We start from the raw sequence: 7,162 nt of genomic DNA on the forward strand, positions 1-7,162 counted from the left end.
CTATGCCATATCTTTATCTCTGGTTACCTGCCCCTTTCTTCGATCCAGTGGTTTTCCATTTTAACCTATGAGAATCCTTCTCCACCCAGCTGTCCAAACAGAGGCCTCCAGGACTGCAGTCTGCAAACTGTAGTCCACTGGACAGGATGGTCAGCCACATTGAGGGACTGCATGCTTCTTTCCCTAATCACCTACAGAAGTGATTATTCCGAGAGTGGTGAGCTGTGGGGCTCAGCGGCAAAGTCGGGATATGGATGCAGACTTCCCTAAAGTCGAGGAGCTTCCAAACTCGACATTTGGACTGAGCTCTTCTCTAGTCTTGAGCCTAATTCTCCACTGCCTTGCACCTTGTGCAGTTATGTACATCAGTCCAAAGCAGGTATCAGTCATTGCCATTCTGAATGGGTAGCAGTTTGCACTCAATTTACACTGTGTAAATAATCTACACAAGGAGTAGGGCAATGGAGAATCTGGTTCCTGAGATTTAAAAGTACTCACCTTTAAATGTCTTCATACTGAAAGGGGGAGGGCTATGGATTTGAGCAGATGGCTGCCTCAGTAAGGGCCCAATCCTGCGAGCTCCTGTTATGAGTGAGGGTTGGGCACTCAGATTCTTGCAGGATCGATCCATCTGAAACAATTGTCAAGCTGAGCTATACAATCAGCTGCCACGGACCACCAAAGTCTTGCTTCAGGGAGTGGGAACCTTCTGGAGATAGCACTCACATTCCGAGGAGCGTGATGGGAGATGGGAGGGAGCCACAGGTCACTTACTGGTAATCTTTGTAGCAATTATGGAGTAACACTGATGGGCTCCACTGAGGGATGTCCGGCCTCATGCAGAAGAACTTTGAGAGTCAAGGGAGGAGGGGGAGGAGGTGGAAAGAACATGGGGGAGGTTTGAGCTTCGCCAAGGCTAGTGACGACTGTGTCCTTGGGAGAAGACACATACAAAATAATAGCGCAGCAGAGCACCCCCATGGAGGAGCAGGCAGTAGCTCTGCTTCACTCTGGTAATACTCCCAAATTGCAGCGTGGGTCTCAAACAGGTTAAAACCGGACCGTGGTAAAGAAAATGGAGGCGAAAGGTGAGGCAAGTCTCCAGCCAATCTCTGTGGTTCTTTCACTGGCGGCAGCCTCTTGTCAATGGAGCCCTTGGGAAGTCCCACCCTCTAACAGTTGCTACGTGGAATGATTTTCTCCTGGTGAACAATGGCTGGCATTGAGAGAAACAGCTCTGAAGCTTCCCAGCTGGTGTTCCCTTGGGTTATTTACAAGAGGCAGAGATGTTGCTGACAACCTGGCAGCAGAGTACAAAGGACAGAGGATGTTTGTGGTTAGTGCTCAGCTTAAAGCCTGAAGCCAGAGGGGTTAATTTTCCAGCTCACAGAGTGTAGAGAAAACACTGCTGGGTGCCCAGGCTCTTGCCCAATCCTTCCAGCTTCTTCCCAAGACTCAATCAACAGCTTTGCTCTTTATGACTTGTGGGCTGGGAAGGGCCTTCTCAGGACTGCTAAGCAAGGTGAGCAGTAGTGACAAGAGATACATTTTATGCAATGAGCTTGGTTCATTCCAGTAGCACCACCCTGCTCCTATGGGGAAACCACTCCATAAGGGCAGGACACTTACGAAGTGCTGTTTGTCTCTGAAAAGGGACCCTGTAAAAGTGGCACCTTCTCATTCAGCTTTACTGAATTCAGATTCATAGCTGCCTGTTGCAACTGTGCTAACTTGAATAACTTTTAACTCCCATTAGCCCTGCAGAACTCACACGTTTAGGAGGAAGAAGCTGGATTGTGTTCTGGATCCTGCATAATCAACATAATTCTTTACCATGTTCAGATTGTAGAATCTCCAGTGCTGGTGATGAGTGAGCCAGAAAGAACCCAGGTTGGCACTCAGATCTCAGACTGGGTTTGCATGGCTGGCAGTTAAAAAAAAGCCACATCTTTTTTTCCCTCTAAACTAAGCACATTTGATCTGGAGTCACCGAGAGACAATAAAGATGGAATGCCATGGTGCTGTTTGCAGAGCACAGATACATTCCAGCAAGGGTTCCATAGAAGATTCTCCAGGAGATGAGGTTCACCTGGCTGTTTGGGCCTTCTTCTTTCACCATTTTTTGCACCATCCCACCCAGCAGAAGACCAGGAGGGTTCTGCTATCACCAGGATGAGGAGGGCTAAGCCTGGGTTGCGTCGGCTTCCACCAGCAGACCCAGAGAACAAACCAGGCCCCAGGTGTCCATGTAGCACTGCCATTAATTTCTGGTATGTTAGGAGGCTGCCCCATATGTTGGTCTCTCACGCAACAGCAGCTACAGCTTCCATTTGAAAATCTATGTTTCTTTAGATTCGTTTTTGCAAAACACAGAACCAGCTCCCACGCTGGTATAAGTCACTGCAGCTCCACTGAAGTCAAAGGAACGAAGCCAATAGGCACCAGCCGAGGACCTGGCCCATGGAAATTTTTTTTAGCTCTGTTTGGAGCCTTCGGATATTTTCAAGCGAGACAGAGAGAAACCAAATTTGCACTTAGGCATTGGCCTGACTCAGCTGCCTCGGTTGAAAGATTGTATTACATTGCTAAAGTGCCTCTGACAAAAGGGGATTATCTGGGGAAATGTCCTTAAAGCCAGATTATGTTTTGATTCATTGCCATCATCCATCACAGGTCATTAACATTTAATGCAGCTCTGTCTGCTGGTGGACGTCTCCCAGATCTCTTGTGGCACCTTTATGTCTTCCTTATCAATGCTTCTATCTTCCACATTCCTTCAAGTTCAAACTACCCCCTTGACACCTTTGCAGATTTAAAGCTCTTTGCAGATTCCTGACTCCACTTGGTACCAAGAGGGGCAGGGTTTATTTCTGCTGTTAGTTTGCAGGAAGAGAGTAAATCAGCATAAACACATTCCATTCTTAAGGGGAACTGGGTAGTCTGTTGGTTATCCTGGAGTCAGTGTTAGGTATATGGCACATCTAAAGGGGACTAGAACCTTGCTATGAATGCCAGGGCCACTCACCCTTTGAGGCCTGCAGGAGATTGCTACAAGCAACAGGAGAAAGAGCAGGTAGTCAAATGGTTGATTCATAGGTTCTGAGGCCAGAAGGGACAATTGTGCTCCTCCAGTCTGACCTCCTGTATAACACAAACCACAGCACGTGTGTAGGATCTGGCAGAAGCCTCTGATAGCAAGATCCTCACTGAGAAAAAGGCAAAAGATTCTGGGCTGCATTTGGAGGGTGCCAACTCTCATCTTTGCCAAGGGTGCCAGTATCCCAGGAGCCAGTTTTCAGGTAGTGAAAGGGCCTGGGAATCAGAACTCCTGGTTCTAGTTCAGGTTCATCAATTAACTCCCTGTGTGACCTTAGGCATGTCGCAACTCTCTGGTCTCAGTTTCCCCACCTTTGTAGAGGGGACAATACTAATATCTCCATCCCAGTGCAGATCATGTGAAGGTTGATTAATGTTGGTAAATTCTGGATCCTTGCATGCAGCTGAAGTGCACAACTGCCTAAAAATGCAAAGGAGGAGTATGGTTACACCTGCGTGAAACTGGTACACTATTTTCCCATGCAATGGTGCCCCGACAAAATATACACAGAAAGGAAGGAGCCCAGAAGAGAAATGGGAGGATAAAGCTCCCATGTCTGGTGGGCTGCAGAAGACATCTCACCACTGAGGGGTTGGATTAGTGTTTCCTAACTGCTGCCCGCAGCTCCAGTACCAGACACAGTGATAACCTTTAACACTAAGGCCTGGTCTACACTGGGAGCGGGGGCGGGGGGGGAATCGATCTAAGATACGCAACTTCAGCTGCGAGAATAGCGTAGCTGAGGTCAACATATCTTAGATCGACTTAGAATCACTTACTTCGCATCCTCGCGGTGCGGGATCGACGGCCGCCGTTCCCCCGTCAACTCTGCTTCCCCTCTCAACATGGTGGAATTCCGGAGTCGACAGCAGAGCGATCGGAGATCAATTTATCTCATCTACACTAAACGCAATAAATCGATCCCTGAATGATCGATCACTACCTGCCGATCCCGCGGGTAGTGTAGAGATGGCCTAAGACTCCCCACCCTGTTTCAGCATTTGCTGGAGCTCCGACTGGGGGTCTCATTGCTGAGATCACAGAGCTTTTGGCTCCATTCTTGGTGTCCTGTTGACAATTAAAACTTCTAAAGTTCTTGATTCTATGCACTATAACCAAATACTGAGACATTCTGCAGTTGCAGAGGCCCTGCAGAGCTTGCGTACGGGTTGATTGATGGGTGAGTTAAAGAAGCTCACTGTGCAGGCTGAGTTCCCGTCTCCTGCCCAGGGACCATATCCTGAAATCTTACTCAGGCCTGATCCTGGAAGATGCTGAGCTTCCATAACTCCCACTGATGTCCGTGGGATTCTGGGGTGCTCATCATGGAGCGGCTGAGACCCACTGGTTTTCATGGGAGTTTTGCCAGAGGAAGGATGAAGGATTTCAGGAAGTGGTCCAAGATGAGAAGCAGAGTGAGAAAGCAGAGAATTAAAAGAATTCCAGGCCTGATCTCCCACCATGGATATCCAGCTAGTGCAATTTCCCAAGAAAATCAAATAACACTCATCCTTTAGCTCTTATAGCTCTTCTCAGCTGGTGAGCCCCAAGCACTTTACAACAGAAGTCAGTATCATTATCCCCCTTTTACTGATGGGGAAACGGAGGCACAAAGCCTCGTTGTGACTTGCCCAAGGTCTCCCAGTAGGCCAGTTGCAGAAATCTGGGTGCATTGTTGCCCTCATAAAATGTTCATTTCAATCCTTTGGCTCATGAATTCTGACTCATGCAATTACAGTCTCATAAAGGCACCGTTTGGCATCTCCTCAGCTAACCCGATTGCCCCCGGCATTCGAGCCCTTTACTGACCAGCATGTTTGACCCCTTTGATCAGACTTCACTGCAAGAAAGATGTGCTCTACCGGTTCAGTGTGCAGGGTTAAAAGGGGGAGATTGCTTTGGTGCACAAAGAAGCGAACAGAGGTGCAGGACCTGTCTGATCAGGAACTCACTCTTCTCTACGGTTTGGCAGCGCTGTCAGACTGAGAAATGCAGCTGCTGCTTCTTGGCTCTGCCCATTTATACACAAGAAGGCTGACACATAGGAACTTGTTTCAAGGAACCCTCAGCCCACGCAGCGTGAAACAGAATCAGTTGCCAAGCTGCCGAGGCGGTGTTTGGGTTAGAAGGGATGGGCTTCCACGTTAACAGTTGGAATGTTTTAATTGTGTGTGTGTGTGTGTGTGTGTGTGTGTGTTTGTGTGTGTGTGTGCATAGAAAGATGTAAGAGCGACCAGTAGTACCTAAAGTGATTTGTTTCCTGTAGATAAACCCCAAAAAGGAGAAACAGCTGAGTCAGCCAGAATAGAACATTCAGACTGGATCAAGATAAGGATGGGGGGAATTGGCCTTTACTGCAGCAGGGTGTTTTTCACCCAAAGATCACATGGCATTCCACAAATATTACATGCTAGATGTGGTATGTAGCCACTCACTACTGAAATGCAGCCACCTCCAGGCTGTGGCAGCTGTTTAATGGCACACAGCAACATGACACAGCAATGAAAGCCAGTGACATGATGCAGAATGAAGCACTGAAGAGTACCCTATCCAATTGGAATTAAAAGGGGAATTTTAGGAAGACCAGATGTGGTTACCTGATTTGGGATCTGGCCGAATTGTATTGGCTAGCTGTCTTAGTATGATCCTACTTTACCTACAAATATGTGTCATGAAAAAATGAATCTGCTGTAACCAAACCTCAAACAGAATGGCACAGCAGCATGGGACAGATATTGTACCGACTGAACCTTTACCATGACGTTATTGGCAATTCAACTTGATGAACGGTGGAAAGTTGGGCATCCCTAAGGCAATATTAAGGGCAGAAATGTTTCCCCTGGACATTTCCTGGCAAACTATTCAAACGCTCCCTGCAGCACCCTGTGCAAATAATGCCAAGAAGAGCAGAAGCAGAAAAAAACCTTTCATATTTTTACAGCATATAGTTATAATAGGTTGTAAAAGGATTAACAATCCATTTGTGGGTATTCACAAAGCAGGCATAGACCAGCTGTGATTCTTGGTCTTTGACATGAGTCCTTACATCTTGTAGGTGGTAATTATATGACTGGAGAAAGAACTCAGGCCAGTCCTTACATTTGTCACACAGCAGTGACTACAGGATTATGGCGCTGACCACGATGTGGCCCCGTTGTGCTGGGTTCTGCACGTACACGCTGTAAAAATCAGTCCCTGCTCAAGCGTTTACAGTCAGTATGCAACACGGACAAAGGCAGCATTATCCCCATTTTACAGATGCGGAATTGAAGCACAGAGAGCTGCAGTGACTTGCCTGTGATCCACAGGATGTCTGTAGCAGAGTTGGGGATTGAGGCATAGCTCCTGAGTCCCAGTTCAGTGCTTTATGCACACAACCAGTCTTCTTCCCATCATCTTGCCAGTGAGATTGTCATTTTTAAGTCAAAAATGTGGCATGAGGTGGCATGAGGCAGAACAGAATTAATCTCATTCTTCCAGTGTGGCATGGGGCTTTGAAATGCTACCAGAATCAAATACTCCAAGGGAAGTCATGGATTTCATGCAGATATTATTGGGTGAAGTTCTCTAGCCTTTGTTATGCAGGAGGTCAGACTAGATTATCATAATGGTCCCTTCTGTCCTTACAAAGCTATGAATCTTCTTTTTATCACATCACCTTTAAGAATCACAATCCCTTTAAATAAGCTTAATTTATTTAGAGACTGCAAGTCATATTTGCAGCATATGAAATCTAGCCACATGTCTGCAGCACACAACTCTGTGCTGGAGCACTGAAATCATGTCTCTTGTTCACATCACTCCTGGGATTCTCTTTGGGACCCACAATACTTTACAGATTTTCCCATGACCCTTGGCTCTGGAAAGCTGAGCCAGAAACTATGGTGGGAGTCCCCTAATACATTGATACAGTACCAAGTATGGGAGCATGGTGTGGCTGTTTTCCAAACAGCTGGCCTGCAGCGGGGATGACCTAAAGCAAAGCAGAGGTGACCACACTCAGCTGCACAACTTGTCCCTAAAGAGCAGTTTGCTTGCCTAGGGAGAACAGAGCGCTTGAGAACA

The sequence above is a fragment of the Caretta caretta genome, chromosome 10, assembly GCF_965140235.1.
Source record: "Caretta caretta isolate rCarCar2 chromosome 10, rCarCar1.hap1, whole genome shotgun sequence".
Lineage (NCBI taxonomy): Eukaryota > Metazoa > Chordata > Testudines > Cheloniidae > Caretta > Caretta caretta.